The sequence below is a fragment of the Trachypithecus francoisi genome, unplaced genomic scaffold (genome assembly GCF_009764315.1).
Source record: "Trachypithecus francoisi isolate TF-2019V2 unplaced genomic scaffold, Tfra_2.0 Lachesis_group7, whole genome shotgun sequence".
Lineage (NCBI taxonomy): Eukaryota > Metazoa > Chordata > Mammalia > Primates > Cercopithecidae > Trachypithecus > Trachypithecus francoisi.
In genome coordinates this window covers 29200992-29218670 of record NW_022681472.1, presented here as the reverse complement: position 1 = coordinate 29218670, position 17679 = coordinate 29200992, and the positions used below count along the sequence as shown (strand labels likewise).

The 17679-nt window shown below is 37.8% G+C and overlaps 1 protein-coding gene and 1 pseudogene across 19 annotated transcripts in view; one reads left to right on the top strand and one right to left on the bottom strand.

Annotated features, from left to right (window-relative positions):
- Positions 1-17679, top strand: part of STAU2 (staufen double-stranded RNA binding protein 2) — a 345902-nt gene that overhangs the window by 93845 nt on the left and 234378 nt on the right. The window lies entirely within an intron of this gene.
- Positions 6593-17679, bottom strand: part of LOC117079582 — a 33275-nt pseudogene continuing 22188 nt past the window's right edge.

Here is a 17679-nt window from a genome sequence, read left to right as displayed (position 1 = left end):
GAAGTTTCTGCAATAACATAATTTCTTGGAAATGTAATATTGTGTCTAATAAATTCTGGGTAAGATTTTGGGTGATCATCAAATAGGCCATGTTCCAAACTTTGTTTTTATGTTGGTTACTGGAAACTTAGAATGCATTTTCTCATAGAAACATTATGATAAATGGTGGTGAACTTCCCAAGATAATTTTTTTTTTTTAATTGAGATGGAGTCTTGCTCTGTCATCCAGGCTGGAGTGCAGTGGCATGATCTTCGCTCACTGCAACCTCCCCTACCTGAGTTCAAGAGATTCTCATGCCTCATCCTCCCAAGTGGCTGGGACTACAGGCATGGGCCACCACACCTGGCTAATTTTTATTTTTTATTTTTATTTTTATTTTTTTATTTTTTTTATTTTATTTTTATTTTTTGAGACGGAGTCTCGCTCTGTCGCCCAGGCTGGAGTGCAGTGGCCGGATCTCAGCTCACTGCAAGCTCCGCCTCCCGGGTTCACGCCATTCTCCTGCCTCAGCCTCAGCCTCCGGAGTAGCTGGGACTACAGGCGCCCGCCACCGCGCCCGGCTAGTTTTTTGTATTTTTTTTAGTAGAGACGGGGTTTCACCGTGTTAGCCAGGATGGTCTCGATCTCCTGACCTCGTGATCCGCCCGTCTCGGCCTCCCAAAGTGCTGGGATTACAGGCTTGAGCCACCGCGCCCGGCCATTTTTTTTTTTTTAGTAGAGATGGGGTTTTACCATGTTGGTCAGGCTGGTCTCGAACTCCTGACCTCAGGTGATTTGCCCACCTCGGCCTCCCAAAGTGCTGGGAATGCAGGTGTGAGCCACTGTGCCCAGCCCCCCAAGATACTTCTTAAAACCCCATGTTACTGAGTGTGACTATTGTACCTTTTAAATAGTTTTTGTTTTTGTTTTTGTTTTGATACGGAGTCTTGCTCTGTCACCAGGCTGGAGTGCAGTGGTGTAATCTTGCCTCACTGCAACCTCCGCCTCCTGGGTTCAAGCGATTCTTGTGCCTCAGCTTCTCGAGTAGCTGGGATTACAGGTGTGTGCCACCACACCCAGCTAATTTTTGTATTTTTAGTAGAGACAAGGTTTCACCATTTTGGCCTGGCTGGTCTCGAACTCCTGACCCCAGGTGATCTGCCTGCCTCGGCCTCCCAAAGTGCTGGGATTATAGGCATGAACCACTGCACCCAGCCTCTGAATTCTTTTTAGCAAATAAAGTTGTCATTGACACCTAAACCTGGTAAAGACAGTACAGAAAAGGAAGTTTCAATCTAATACCAGTATAAATATAGAAGAAAAAAATGAGCAAATAAAATCTGATGCAAAATTAGTAATATTATATGCCTTCTAAAAATTTATGTTGAATTTAATTCATTTATTTGAATACTTTTATTACTATAACTATTGAAGGTTATGAATTCTCCTTTGACCATTGTTTTCCATTTGTACTATAGTTTCTGCTATGTAGTATTTTCATTATTCTTTCAGTATTGTTTTTCCAGTTTGTATTTTCCCTTTCATGTACAAATTGTTTAATAAAGGTTTTATTTTTCAAGTAGAAGGGCCCTTTGCTTTTTAAAATTTTGTTATTAATTTCTAGTTTGTTGTAGTTTGAGACTGTAATATCTCCACCTTGTGGCACCTCCTTATGCTTTCTTTGAGATCAAATGGAGGATCATATGTACACACATATAAACATAACATCTTCTGTAAGATTTTGTTGCTTTGGTCTTTTATATGGTTTTTTTTTTTTTTTTTGGTCTACTTGATCTGTCTTGTACTGAGATTGGTGGGTTAAAATGTCTTAGTATTTATGTGCTTCTGTTTATATACCCTTGCATCTCCTGTAGTTTTTGGCTTCCGGTGGCTGCTGCGTTATTTGGTGCATAGGTATTCATAACTGTTATATATCACTGAAGAATTGTAGATTTGACCATTAATACCTAGTGTTAGCCATTAATACCTTTTTGCTTGAATTCTGCTTTGTCTGATATCAGCATAACAATCACTGCTTTCTGTTTTCATTAAGCTAGTATAACTTTTTAGCCCTTCTCTGTTTTTGGTGTCTGTTGTGTATAGTGTATATTTGGGCCTTGTTTTATGAGACAAGTTTAAAATCTTTTTTGTTTAAGCCTGAAATGTATTTGAGTTGAGAAATAAAGGCAGATTTTTTTTTTTTTGATAGTCTGATTTGGCATTTGGTTGACAGTGGATGTTTACCAAAACTGTATGCTGCTCTACCGTTTGGGTAGAATATATTTGAAGTGTATGATAAGATGAAAGCATTTTATAAAACATGTTATTTTAGCAAAAGGATATTGAAATTAACAGTATTTTGATGTTTTCTACCCTTTCGGAGTATATACAATTAAACTGCTAAGGGAAACAACAGCAGGTATAATTCATAATCATTTGATAAGTCATAGTAATACTATTTTGGAATACTTCCCAGAAGTGGAGAAACTGAATAATTGTAGCAAATGTGTAATGCATCTTTCATAAGTCAGGTAGTTTCTAGTTATTTGCTTTCAACAAATTGTAAAGGGACCTAACATCAGTTGCCACATCACTAAAAATATTCTGATAGTAGATCACAGTGTATGTTTTGGCATAGAAAAAATTGAGTGACCTTGTTATAACAAAACTCAGAGTGATTTAATTTTTAATGTGAATTACATTTCTTAGTGATTATACCTGAAATAAGTGAAATAAGAGTAGAATTGAGAACCTATCTCATTTTAGCAGTAAGAAATATTCTTTTTTAGATACATCAATATAAAGAAAAAAAGTCTATAAATGTCAGTGAGATTCATATCCATTAATATTTTACTTTTTGTTTGAAAATTATGTGGCCGGGCACGGTGACTCACGCCTGTAATCCCAGCACTTTGGGAAGCCGAGGCGGGTGGATCACGAGGTCAGGAGATTGAGACCATTCTGGCTAACATGGTGGTGAAACCTTGTCTCTACTAAAAATACAAAAAAAAATTAGCCGGGCATAGTGGTGGGCACCTGTAGTGCCAGCTACTTGGTAGGCTGAGGCAGGAGAATGGTGTGAACCCGGGAGTCGGAGCTTGCAGTGAGCTGAGATCCCGCCACTGCAATCCAGCCTGGATGACAGAGCAAGACTCTGTCTAAAAAAAAAATAATAATAATAAAAAGGAATAAAAAAATTATGTATTAAAATTTATAATATTTGTTTCATTATCTGCTAATAATTGCAATAATTGCTCATTGCACAAAACATTTTTTAACTTACATGGAAATATGATCTATAATTTTAATTAATATGTCCATTTTTGTTTCATAGAATTATGGTAGAATGAGAAATAAAAGACTTCTAGTTATAAAATATGAAATTAGGATAAAATTATTTGGAGAAAGTGCAGTAAAATGCAAGTTAAACAAGATACAACTGGTGTAAAATTTCTGTTGTATTTAACAGAATTTATGTATTTTTTAAGTAGATAAGGATGGATGTCAGCTTGCTTTGATAGTTCAGTTTCTTTGGATACACTTAAAAGAGTGACAATTTTATTTTAAGATGTAAATATTTACAGTAAATTAGAAACTACTTTTCTAATTGACTGTAATTTTCTAATTTTCTTTTGCAAGTACTTAATGAAATTTTTAAAATGTGAATTAAAACTTTAGCTATAAGAAGAAATATGCAAGAATATGTGTAATTTTCTAAATTTTTTTTTGTGGGGTATGAGCATTCAAATTTGAACACTATTGCCATAGATTTATTTGAAAGAGAAGCTAAATTAGATATGGCTATTGCAGAATGCAGACGAGTTGAACATTTTTATCCTGATTTACACATGCATAGGCAAATATGGTAGTTTAAGAAATGGCTTGATAATTAAAAGAGTTCTTTCTTTCTTTTTTTTTTTTTTTTGAGACAGTCTTGTTCTGTCACCTAGGCTGAAAGTACAGTTGCACGATCATGGCTCAGTGCAGTCATGACCTTCTGGGCTCAAGTGATCTTTCCACCTCAGCCTCTCTAGTAGTTGGGACACTGTGATGTCTGGCTAATTTTTTATTTTTTGTAGAGATGGGGTCTCACTGTGTTGCTCAGGCTGGTCTCAAACTCCTGGGCTCAAACAATCCTCCTGGCTTAGCCTCCCAATGTGTTGGGATTACAGGGGGTCAGCCAGCGTGCCTGGACAGTTAAAAGGGTCTTGAGCTTGAACATAGCAGTCATAGTTAATTTTTTGAGCTCAGTTATACCAAAAATTGAAATCTTTTTCTTTTCTAGTATATAATGTAATCCTCCCATTTATAAAATAATAAAATTGTATTTATCACCTTACTAGTATGTATAGGTAAAAATATTTATCTTGAACCATTAGAGGGCAGCATGGTTTTATCTTTGGAATTAACTTTCACAACATGTAAATACTTTTGAGTCACAGGCTTAATATAAGCATGATTAAAATAAACTGTGAAATTTTAAGTTAAAATTAAGATATTTCATTTGGAATTTTTGTAATATAAAAAATGTGGTAGCAAGATAAAAGTAAGTCCTCCTTTTCTTTTTTCCCTCCCCTTCCTTCTTCCTAACCACATTAGAACTTTTACAAAATTCAAAAGTTACACAACTTGATTCTAAACTTAATATTTACCTTGATTTTCAGATGAAGTGTTACCTAAGTCAGTGTTGTATAAGATGTTCCATGGTAAAAGGGATTTGAAGACAAATTTTGGAAATGCTGCATACTGTATCTCTCTTAAAAATTCCTAAAGGTGTCATGAAGAAAACTATTTACCTAAGCAGTTCCCAACCCTAACAGAACATCAGGCTTTCCTGGGCAGCTTTAAAAATTCTGATGCCCAGGCTTTATCTCAACTAATTAAATCAGAATTTCTGGTTGCAGAGCTTGAACCCTAGTGTTTTTTAAAACTTCCTATGTCCAGTCATTTAAATACTGGTCCCCACAACCTAAAACACATTACCCTCTATTAACATCAAAGATTATGAGATAGTTTAAATAGTCGTAGAACTTTTGAAAGAAGTAAAGAAGAAGGTAAGAATTACAGTTAACCACACTCCTTAGGGACAATTGTTCTGGACAGCTAGCTTCCTCACATTGCTGAGGATTCACCTTTTTTTGGAAACTAAAACTTTACTTAGTTCAGTAATTTTGGATACAAATATTTCTAAAAGTTATGGCGTATATTTTTTATATCCTTAAATAGAAAATGGCACAATTCTTAGCATAAAGAATCCTTCCTGTTGACTCATTGTCAACCTTATAAACAATAAGTATTATCATAAGCCTCATGAGATATATACACGGTTTGTCCTTATACCAGATAATCCTAGACATCTGTTTCTAGAGTACTCAAGTGTGCTTTTAGTTACTTTCCAAATCATTCTTGGCAGTCAGATTGTCGTCTTATTTCTTGTTTTTGTTAGTGCACCTTTGCATATTGCTTCCTCCTTTAATGCTTTTCAATTGCTATTATCTTGAAAACTGATACTATAGTTTGAATTTGGGGCAAAGTAAGAGTAGCAGGGCTTTAATTAAGCCCTAAGATGTCCCCTTAAGTGTGGAGTATATTGAGTTTTATCTAGTTGGTGGATTTTTTTACTTCAGAATTCATTTTTGTCTGTCATATATTTTGCTAAGAATCTGCCTTTTGAGTAGTATGAAGTGGCCAGATAGTTCAATACAGGTTTGGTGAATATCTATATATATGTATGTGTAAGTGTGTTACACATATATATTTAATGACATGAAGTACTTTGGTTGCTTTGGTTGTTTGGGATTGGACAGAAATAACAGCTTTTTTTTTTTTTTTTTTTTTTGAGACGGAGTCTTGCTCTGTCACCCAGGCTGGAGTGCAATGGCGCGATCTCCGCTCACTGCAACTTCCACCTCCCGGGTTCAAGCGATTCTGCTTCAGCCTTCCGAGTAGCTGGTATTACAGGCGCCTGCCAGCACACCCGCCAGCATGCCCGGCTAAGTTTTTTTTTTGTATTTTTAGTAGAGATGGGGTTTCACTGTGTTGGCCAGGCTGGTCTTGAACTCCTGACCTCGTGATCTGCCTGCCTTGCCCTCCCAAAGTGCTGGGATTACAAGCGTGAGCCACCGCGCCTGGCCAGAAATAACAGTTTTAATAAATTTCATGAAATCACTTCCTTGTCTGTTAAAGGAAACAAAGGGTTCATTTGTGCATGGTTTAGTCTTTCTTTTGAATGTGGAAGTTTTTCTTCTTTGTGTGTTTAAAAAAAATTAAAAAGTGAAACATTTTCCAAAATGAGAAGATTTGCTAGTAAGTAATGCATACGTCTATGAAATTATCTGCCTGAGTTTGATAATTTTATTTATATAATTTCTTTTTGTTTTCCCCCTTCCAATCCTTCATGGTTTTCTTTTTTACACACAAAGCTTACAACCTTTATTTTTCCAACTGGAAAACCAGGTTTTCAAACACTTTAAAAAAAAAACAAATTATCATTTTATCTTATGCTGAAAGCCCTATTCATAACAAGCCCACTTCTGTGTTTGACTCTGTACACTGACCCTTCATTTATTTCCCAAACCGACCCTTTTGGTAACTTTCGGTGAAGAGGTGGCTTTAATAAATATATTCTCCAGAAATCTCGAGAACCTTTGCTTGAGTCAGGATGAGAGGTGCCGCCACAATGTAAACAGAACAGCTGAGTCCTCCATGTAGGCGCCACGTGCGATCTGCACAGACCACGTGTATGGGAGGCCTGGAGTCAGAGGCATTTCCCCAAAATGCGTCCCCTGTCTCCAGCAGAGCACACCAGGCCCCAGGGTCCCGCGGACAGGGCTGGTGCCAGCGTATGCATGCCACTTCCTGGGCTTTGCAGGGTGATAGGCCAGAGGCTGCCCTCAGCAGGAAACCCACTCAGAGGCCAGAGCCTCTTGTTCCGTTTGGCAGAGATCCCAGAAGGAGCCAGTGGGCAGCATCAGAACCTGGGGCCCAGGTAGTGGCGCCTAAGGGCACAGCAGCTGCAGGCCTTTGGCAAGGCTAGAAGACGGTGAGTGGAAAGCCGGGGGTGTGTGGAGTGACCCCCGAGAAGGGGCTGTTCAGCTAGGAGTCCTGCATTTGCCGTTTGTGTTTTATCTGGCGATTTTGAAACCAGGTTTTTATCTGGACCTCCGACAGCTTCATCTCCCTGGCCAGTCTCTTCCGCTCCAGAGGGCCCAGGTACTGGTCTTGCCGGAAGACGCTCTCCAAGGCGCGGACCTGCTCCGTGGTGAAGACTGTGGGGACACCGGGGAGCCCGCCAGGTGTTTGGCCCTTTACACGGCCACGGTCCTCTCCGGCGGAGGCAGGTTTGAGGACCTAGCCTCTGTGATGCTGACGGCCTGAGGGGGCTCCTAGGAGCTGGATGCCTGACCCGGGCCAGGGAGGCTCCTCAGGGAGACGTCGGCAGGCCTGGGGGTGTGAGCAGCTGTTTTGGGAGAGCCAGTCCACAGAGCCAAAGCTAGAGGGCTGCTGCTGGCCACGAGATGGGGAGGAGGAGGGACGTATGGCGGTCAGGTGGGCCCGAGGGAAGGCCGGGCGGGGCTGGCCAGGGGCAGGATCCACTATTTATATCATTTCTACAAAGATGTTCTTTCATTGACTTGATGTTTTTGCTTGGCATTGCTTCTATTCTTTCGTTTAGAGTCCTTACATATATATATTTTCTGTTCTTCTATTATTGCCCTTTATTTTTAGAGTCTCTTCTTGGGAACTGAAAAGGAAACTTTCTTTTGGAACTTTTGATTTCTAGGTGTAACAACTTCTGTTCACTGATTTGATGAAAAAAAGAAATAGGATTGCACAGTATTTTTCTTCAGAAGGAAAAAACCCGCCCTTTTTGTGAGTTGTAGATGAAAAGTCAACAGAGAAATGTTGGTTCCACATTAAAAATTTCCTAATACGTATTACTGTCTGATGTATAAGTAGCAAATATTCTACCTTTAATAGTGTTTAGTTAGAGATGGGGGTTATAATTTGTCAGGAATATTAAAGAGAACTTTCTTTCTTTGGTTTGATATAGATGAGTGACTTTTAAAACATTTTTGTCTCTGGCCTGTGCTAAGGAATTTTTAAAAATAATATGACCTAGTACATAAATACCTACATCCACACAGATATACGTTTTAACAAATATCACTAAAACAAGATTTATGAAGCAGTAATACCCTTAACATCTGTATTATACTCTAATATTTTCTGTTTTATTAAAAATTACAGTTGTGGGCTGGGTGCGGTGGCTCACGCCTGTAATCCCAACACTCTGGGAGGCCACAGCAGGTGGATCATGAGGTCAGGAGATCGAGACCATCCTGGCTAACATGGTAAAACCCCGTCTCTACTAAAAATACAAAAAATTAGCCGGGCGTGGTGCCAGGCGCCTGTAGTCCCAGCTGCTTGGGAGGCTGAGGCAGGAGAATGGCCAGAACCCAGGAGCTTGCAATGAGCCGAGATCCTGCCACTGCACTCCAGCCTGGGCAACAGAGCAAGACTCCCTCTCAAAAAAAAAAAAAAAAATTATAGTTGTGGTTTATTAAATTTATTATATGACCTGTTAATGGGTCATAGTTTATACTTTAAAAAATATTTATCTAAATGACTTCCAAGGTTTCATCCAACAGAAGATTCTATGTTACCATGACTCCATGCTCTCATAGAGAATCAAAGCTCATCATAGAGCAGCTGGGAGCATGTTAAATTAGAAATGATAATAGAAATTCTTCCAAGACATCTGGATATTCAGTTGTCCCCAACATATCTAGAAGTCCAGTGTCACCAGTTACTTAAAAAGTATAAAATCTTTGAATAAAATCTGCGATTTACTTAATACTATTGTATCAGTGTTCAGTTTCCAGTTTTGACCAGTGTTACTGTGTTTTTGTCGGTTGCTAACATTAGGGAAACCTAGAGGAAGGGTATATGGGAACTCTGTACTGTCTTTGCACTATATATATGTGTATATATATAGTAGAAGACATTTTAACTAATAAAAAGTATAGAGCATCTTTGAGTAGTATGCTCTCAAAGATATCTAAAACCTTCTCAAAGATATCTAAAGTGTTTTGTTTGAAACTTTTGTTGTGATATATTGATGATAATATCATACAAACTGCACTGTCCCTCACAGTACATTTTAATATGACTTTTATGAGTAAGAGAAGCTTAGTGAGCAGTATTACAGTTGAGTTTATTAATCCTATTTGATGGTTACTTGACAGTTCCTTTTAGGAGTTTAGAACTAGGAGAAGAAATAGCAGAATAAATTCTTCAAAGAAGATACCAAATTACAGAGTGGGGTTGGTATTATCTTTTTTATAATTTCTGTTGTGATGGAACAAATATAATGAGGAATAGGTGAGTATAGAAATAATTTCTAGAACATTGCAAAAAATCAGGGTCAACAACCTGGAGCTGGTAATGGGTAGCAGTGTTAGTCAATTTAAATACAAATAGGATTCTTAAATGATAAGCAAGAATAATGATCTCTATGAAGTGATGAGACGCTGGAAAAACGCCACTTATTGGCTATCAAAAAAATATTTTCCACTGACTGAGTTAGAAACAAGAATATGGGATGTGCAGAATGTTTGGAAATCTTGGTCTGTGTTTTGCATCTCTGAACTATTACACCGCTGAACTAGTCTTTCTTGGCTTGATGCCTTTAGAAACTACATATTAGCTTCATCAAAAAACTCTTATTGGAGGCTGGCCTGGCAGCCCAGCACTTTGGGAGGCCAAGGTGATAGGATTGCTTGAGGTCAGGAGTTTGAGACCAGTCTGGGCAACATAACAAGACTTCGTCTCTAGAAAAAATTAAAAAATAAGTTGGACATGTGGTGTAGGCCTGTAGTCCCAGCTACTGGGGAGGCTGAGGCAGGAGGATCACCTGAGCCAAGAAGTTTGAGGCTGCAGTGAGCTATGATGGTACCACTGTACTCCAGCCTGTGTGATAGAGACTCTGTCTCTAAAAAACAAAAACAAGAAAACTCTCATTTGAAAAACAAAACACACCTGAAAGACTCCAAACCTAGCCCTTTTCAGAAAGTCGAGGTATAACCATTTACAGTAAAGAAAAAGGGTAATTTTAATGGCAGAGGTTAAAAGTTCAAAGAAAATTGCATGTTGAGTATTTTTTGTATACTTATCACCATGCTGACAGCAGTAAGGTGATTCAAGGGAAATACGTGAAATTGCTCCTGCCCATAGGAATGTGTGTTACCTTCAGGGAGATAAGATGGTAACAGTAAAAGTTACGTTGTCCAGTGTATGTAGAACACTGCCAGTTTCTGTATACACAGACATGGTAGTTCTCCAAAGTATATATATTTTATCCTTGTTTTAGTTATGAAGAAACAGAGACTCAAGTTTAATTTGCTCATGTCATTTATGTAGTAAGTTATAGAATTGGATTATAAATCTATTTCTGTAAAATTCTAAAACCCATTTTATGAAATAGTTTTGTTATTGGGTATTTTGGATACTGTGAAGTAAGATAATCGAAGCCTCACTTCAAAACGTATTTTTTTTCTAGAATAAAGATCACCATGAAATAAAATCATTCAAGAAAATACTAGGAATGATAGTATATGTGGGATGTAAATTTTCAAGATACATATTCAGAAACTTCAGAATGTAGCTAATTACTATTGATTTAGTTGTTTCTGTCTTCCTTTAAAAAATGTTTTTATTTAGAAATAATTAGAGATTCACTGAAAGTTGTAAAAATGGCACACAGAAGCCCATGTACTCTGCACTCAGTCTCCCCCATTGGTTACATTTTACAGACTTATAGGACAATATTTCAAACCAGTATACTGACATTGGTAAATGTGTGTGTTGTAGTTCTGTTTCATTTTATCACATGTAGATTCATGCAACCACTGCAGCAATCAAGATACAGAACTTGGCTGGGCATGGTGGCTCATGCCTATAATCTCAGCTCTTTGGGAGGCCCAGGTGGGACAGATAGCTTGGGGCCAGGAGTGTGAGACCAGCCTGGGCAACATAGTGAGATCCCATGTGTACAAAAATAAAAATAAATTAGCTAGGCATAGTGGTCCATGTGTGTTGTCCTGGCTACTTGGGAGGCTGAGGTGGGAGGGTTGCTTGATCCCGGGAATTTGAGGCTACAGTGAGCTATGATCACACCACTGCACTCCAGCCTGGGCAACAGGGGGAGAGTGTCTCCAAAAAAAAAAAAAAAAAAAAAAAAACCAGCATTATTCTGTCACCACAAAGCTGTCCCTCATGCTGTCCCTTACTAGTCTTCCCTTCACCTCTGCTTCCCTACCATCTTTAGCCCTTGGCAACCATTTATCTGTTCTCCGTCTCTAATATTCAAGAATATTACATAAATGGAATCATAGTATGTGACTTTTTGAATGCTATGTTTTTGAGTAGTGTTCTGTGTACCACAGTTTGTTGAACCCTTCACCCATTGAGGGATGTTTTGTTTTTCTTCAGTTTTTAGCTCTACAAATAAAGCTGCTATGAATATGTGTGGATTTTGTATAGATGTAAATGTTTATTTCTTTGGGATAAATGCACAGGAGTGTGATACCTGGGTTGTGTAGTAAATATATGTTTAGTATTCTAGGAAACTGCTACACTGTTTTCCAGAGTTGCTGAGCTGTCTTGCATCTCAATCAGGAATGTATGAGAGATTCAGTTTCTCCTCATCCTCCCCAGCATTTGTGGTTGTCAATATTTTTATTTTGGTCGTTCTGATAGGTGTGTGATATATCATTATGGCTTTAATTGACATTTCCATAATGGCTAGGGATGTTAAATATCTTTTCATATGTGTAAGTGTGTGTGTGTGTGTGTGTGTGTATCTGTGTGTCTGTTTAGCTGTGTGTCTTTGGTGAAATGTCTTTCTTATGCACATTTTCTTATAAAATTGTTTTTTTTACTGTTGAGTTTTGAGAGTTTTGTATATATTTTAGATATGAATCCTTTGTTAGATATGTGGTTTGCAAATCTTTTCTCCCTTTTTATAGTTTGTCTTTTCATCCTCTTAACATAGTTTTTCATAGAGCAGAAGTTTTTTATTTTGATGAAGACCAGTTTATCAATTTTTTTTTGTGAGTGTGCTTTGGGTGTCATGTCTGAATCTCCTCACCAAATCTAGATCCCCAAAGGTTTTTTCCTAGGTTTTCTTTTAAAAGTTTTATGGTTTACATTTAAATACACATTTTGAGTTAGCTTCTTTTTATTGGTGTCATGTTTAGGTCAAGGGTTTTTGTTTCGGTTTTTTGCCTATGGTTATCCATTTGTTCCAGCACCATTTGTTGGATAGCTGTCCTTCCTCCATTGAATTGCTTTTTTACCTTTGTATAAAGACAGTTGGCCACACTAGTGTGTGTCTGTTTCTGGGTTCTCTGTTATGTTCTGTTGAACTCTGTGTTTCTTTGCCAACTCCTCACAGTGTTGATTACTGAAGTTACATAATAAGTGTTAAAATAAAAGAGTGGTTTCTTATACTTTATTCTTTTTCAAAATTGTTTGAATTACTCTGTGTTCTTTGCCTTCCCATGTAAATTTTAGAATAAATCTTTTCTTGTATTTTTACTTTCACCTTCCATGTATTTATTGCTGGTATATAGACATACATTTCAATTTTTATACTTTGATCTTGTGTCCTGTGAACTTGCTGAATTCACTTATTAGTTCTAGGTAATTAAAAAAATACATTTCTTTCTGCACAGACAATTATTCCATCTTTAAATAGGGACATTTTTATTTCTTGGTTTCTGATCTGCTTGCCTTTCATTTTGATAAGGTTTGGATCTGTGTCCCCACACAAATCTTATGTTCAGTTGTACCAGTGTTAGAGGTTGGGTGGGGTGGGAGGTGTTTGGATTATGGGGATGGCTTCTCATGAATGGTTTAGCACCATCCCCTTGGTGCTGTTCTCGTGATAGTGAGTGAGTTATCGTGAGATCTGGTTGTTTAAAAGTGTAGCACCTCCCTCCTTTCTCTCTTCCTCCTGCTCTGGCCATGTAAGATGTGCCTACTTCCCCTTTGCCTTCTGCCATGATTGTACATTTCCTGAGGCCTCCCAGAAGCAGAAGCCTCAGTGCTTCCTGTACAGCCTGCAAACCCATAAGCCAGTTAACTACCTGTTCTCAGGTATTTCTTTATAGCAATGTGAGAATGGGCTAATACATGTTTAATTTCTTACCTTACTGCACTGGCTAGATCTTCAAGCACTGTGTTTACAACACGGTTTACAACACAGTGCTTGAAGAGTAGTGGGAGTGGACATCATTGCCTCATTCTTGATCTTGGGTACAAAACATTCAGTCTTTCACCATTAAGTCTGATTTTAGCTGTAGATTTTTAGTAAATATTTTAAATCCAATTTGACATGTTCTTCCTAGTTTTTTGAGAATTTTTATCATGAATGGGTGTTGAATTTTGTTAAATGTTTTGCTGCATCAATTAACTGATCATGTGATTTCTCTTTTTTGACCTGTTAATGTGATAGATTACATTGATTGAATTTTAAATACTGAACCAATCTTGTATGCCTGTAATAAACAATATTTGGTCATGATCTAAGAGTCTTTATGTATGTTGCTAATATTCTATTAAGGCTTTTTGTCTCTGTAGTCACGAAGGATATTTGTCTGTAGTTCCCCTCACCATAACCCCTTTGGCATTCTTCTTCTGATTTTTTAAATCAGGGTACTGTTGTATTCCATAAAAAGAGTTGGGAAGCATTCTCTCTTCTTCTGTTTTCTGGAAGAGATTGTATAGAGTTGACATTACATCTTTAAAAGTTTGGCAGAATTCTTCCTGAAAACACCCACATCTGGAAATTTTCTTTTTTTAGGAGTTTTAAATGTGTGAATTCAATTTATTGAATACCTATAGGGCTTTTCAAGTCATCTTCATGTTGGATAAGTTGTGATAGCTGTGCTTTTTCAGGATTTGGCTTATTTTGTCTTAAGGTGTCAAATTTCTGTGTGTAGAATGGTTCTTAGTATTCCCTTATTCTTCTGATGTCTACAGGGTCTCTAGTGATAATCTGTGATTCTTTTCTGATATTGATGATTTGTGTCTTTTTTCTTTGTCAGTGTTGCTGGAAGTTTGTCAGTTCTATTATTCTTTTCAAAGAACCAAGATTTTGTGTAATTGCTTTTATCTATAGTTTTTTTTCTGTTTCCAGTTTTATTGATTTCTATTCTTAGATTTACTACCTTCTGCTTTCTTTAGATTTACTTTCCCCTTTCTGGTTCTTTGTTCTTGAGGTGTGGGCTTAGATTATTTATTTGAGACGTTTCCTCTTTTCTTCCTTTTTTTTACTTCCTTGCGCAGGCTGGAATGCAGTGGCATAATCATAGTTCACTGCAGCGCCAAACTCGTGGGCTCAAGTGATCCTCCTGCCTCAGCCTCCTGAGTGGCTAGGACTACAGATGCACACCTGGCTAATTCTGATCTATGTGTTTAGTGTTACGAATTTTTCTCACTTCTGCATCTCACAAATTGTAATATATTGTATTTTATTTTCATTCAGTTTAAAAATTTCCCTTGATAATTCATTGACCCCCGGATTATTTTAGAAGTGTAGTTTCCAAGTGTTTGGAGATTTTTCCTGTTGTCTTTGTTATTGATGTTTAGTCTGATTCCATCATGGTCAGTGAATACACTATGTATAATTTCACTACTCTTAAATTTGTCAGATAAGTTTGGTAAAACATACTTTTCAAAATCTATTTCTAATTTTTCATTTTGCCTTCTTAGTTCCTCACTTTCTTGCTTTCTAGGACAAGCCCATACAAACCTTTGGCTTACCAGAGGTACAGCTGTAGCATTTTAATGAGTGTATGTATTTATGCAAACTATATACTCTGCTTTCACTTCAGAATGTGTTATGAGTTTCCATGTAACTAAGTGTACAACTATTTAATAAATTTACTTAGTATTCTACTATAGTAATACACCATAATTTATTGTCATTTTTGTTGTGGAGTTTGTTTCTAGTCACCATGAAGTAACAGACAGTAGCACTGACAACAAACATGGGGGCATTTTCAAACACGACAGTAGTTCCTAGTCTGTGTTCCCATGTTTTTTTAGAGTATAAAAGTACAGGTATATGGGATGTTGATCTTGCTTGATGGGCTCACTGGACCTCCTGTTTTTGATATTTGTTATTGTTAGAGGCCATAAGCACCTCTTCCTCTATGGTGGCTACCTCTTAGTTCGAAGCTATTATATTATTTGGGCTAACCCTCTGGGCACAGGCACCATTTTGTCTTAGATGGACATTGGGTATTTCAGAAGATATGCAGATTTAGTGTCCCACTTCACCTAGCCTCTGCCCCCATAGGAATGTGAATTCCTTGATTGGGACTCAGATGTAAGTGATTTCCTTCCTGTATGTGTGTAATATGTGGGTGGTAATACTTAACGGAGTACTGTATGTAGGGGATTAGGGTCTTTACCATATTTGCTATATTAATTAAAGACTATAGCTACCTAGTGTGGAGGATGTTTAATGGGAATTTCATGTCTTTTCTAAATTTAGTGGGAGAACCTTTTAGGATTCTGGCTTTTGCCAGTGGATAGAGGTTACTGCCATTTACTGAGATGGGAAAGAATGGAGAAGAAACAGATTTGGAGTGCAGTTAAGGCTTCAGGGATAGACATGTCTGTAAGACATCCAAGAGGAGTTGTCAAATACATGTTTCATATAGGAGACTGGACTCAGGAGAGATCTAGATGAGAGAGGTAACCATGGGAGTTGATTGCATAAAGCTTCTGCTGTTTCAGACCTCTATTACTTCTGTAACCCACCTACTGCTCCCTACTGTTCCAAGTCAGGTATACTCCTATTTTAGAGGTATTTATTTTCTGTTCCCTCTCATTTGCTAAGGTCTAATGTAACCTTTTCAGTCTTGCCTTTCATTTCACCCCAACCCACTTCACCCTACCCTACCCTGACATTCCCCAGGCCCCTGCTCTGCTTTTTTCTCTATGCTGACTAGTTTCATCTCTACTAGCTTTGTATGGCTAAAGCAGATAAAATAAAGAGAAGCAGTGATAAAAGAGGTAAAAAGCAGGAGAGGGTAGGCAGAGACTAGATCCTCCAGGGCTGTTTTACGAAATTTGGTCTTCATTTTCAGAAGAGTGGAAGATGAAAGTTTTTTGTTTTTTTTTTTTGGATGGAGTCTTGCTCTGTCACCAGGCTGGAGTGCAGTGGCGCGATCTCGGCTCACTGTGACCTCCGCCTCCCGGGTTCAAGAGATTCTCCTGCCTCAGCCTCCTGTGTAGCTGGGATTACAGGCGTATGCCACCACGCCCAGCTAATTTTTGTATTTTTAGTAGAGATGGGGTTTCACCATGTTGGCCAGGATGGCCTTGATCTCCTGACCTCATGATCCGCCTACCTTGGCCTCCTAAAGTGCTGGAATTACAGGCGTGAGCCACCGCACCCGGCAAAGATGAAAGTTTTTGAGTGGAGGAGACCTGACCATGTTTGCATAGAGAAGCAGTATGGGATAGGCAAGAGTGGTTATGGGTAGATCAAGTGGGAGATTATTGCAGTAAAATAGAAACAAACCGAAACACATTTAGTGAGTGATCCAGGCACTCTCCTAAGTGTTGAAGAAATTCGGATGGTTCCATCTCCCACTTAAAGAGTAAGTCTAGAAAGTTAGAGAAATTATTTCTACTTAAAGATAAGTGCTCTAGAAGAGGAAGTTCATAGTGGGAGTATAAAGGAGTACATTTGATCCAGAGGTTCCAGGTTTGTAAACCTGAACTTAATAGCTGAACAGCTTTCACAAAATTACTACTTAGAATTAGTCTCACAAAATTCTAAAATTTAGAAACCAAAGGGATGTTTATCTGATTTTGACTAGAGATTAGAAAATTTTCTAAAGTGTGTTTTAAGAAATTTTAGTTTTTTTGGATGTTAATAAGTATGACACACAAAAAGTAGTTAAGTTTGGACAATTCTAGATTAAACTAACAGTATTCTTTATTGCGGAATTTTTCAGAATTTATGATACGCTTAGGTATATTATAAATCTTCTAGAAATGTATATAATGTGTAGCATTTCTCAGACTCAGTTGGCCATAGATCCTGTTAAATTAATGAATGATCTGTGGATACAGGGCAAACTTTAGGAAATGCTGGCTGACATGATTTGCCCAAGATCTTAACAACTAGTTAAAGTTAAGCTATAATTAAAATACAGTTTCACAACCTTGTCCTTTGAGTTTTCTAAGACATTTCAGTATTACCATATGAAACAGTGTTAACTATGAAACTACCAGGATTCTTTTTTTTTGCAGGGGTAGGGGGACAGGGGTCTCACTCTGTTGCCCAGGCTGGAGTGCAGTGACACCATTTTGGCTCACTGCAACCACCACCTCCTGGGGTCAAGCCATCCTCCCGTCTCAGCCTCCCGAGTAGCTTGTTGATATAGACCAGGTGGTCCAAGTGCTACTATGCCTGGATAATCTTTGTGTCTTTTTTAGAGATGAGGTTTCACCATCTCACCCAGTCTCCAAGATTCTTTTGGCCACATATTAATCCTATATTACTTTTGGAATTAATGAAATTCTAAATTTGGCATAATATAACTAATAACTTTGTATCACTCAGTGGGCGAGTATTATATAGAGTTAGTTTAAGTCTATGTGAAATTTATGAC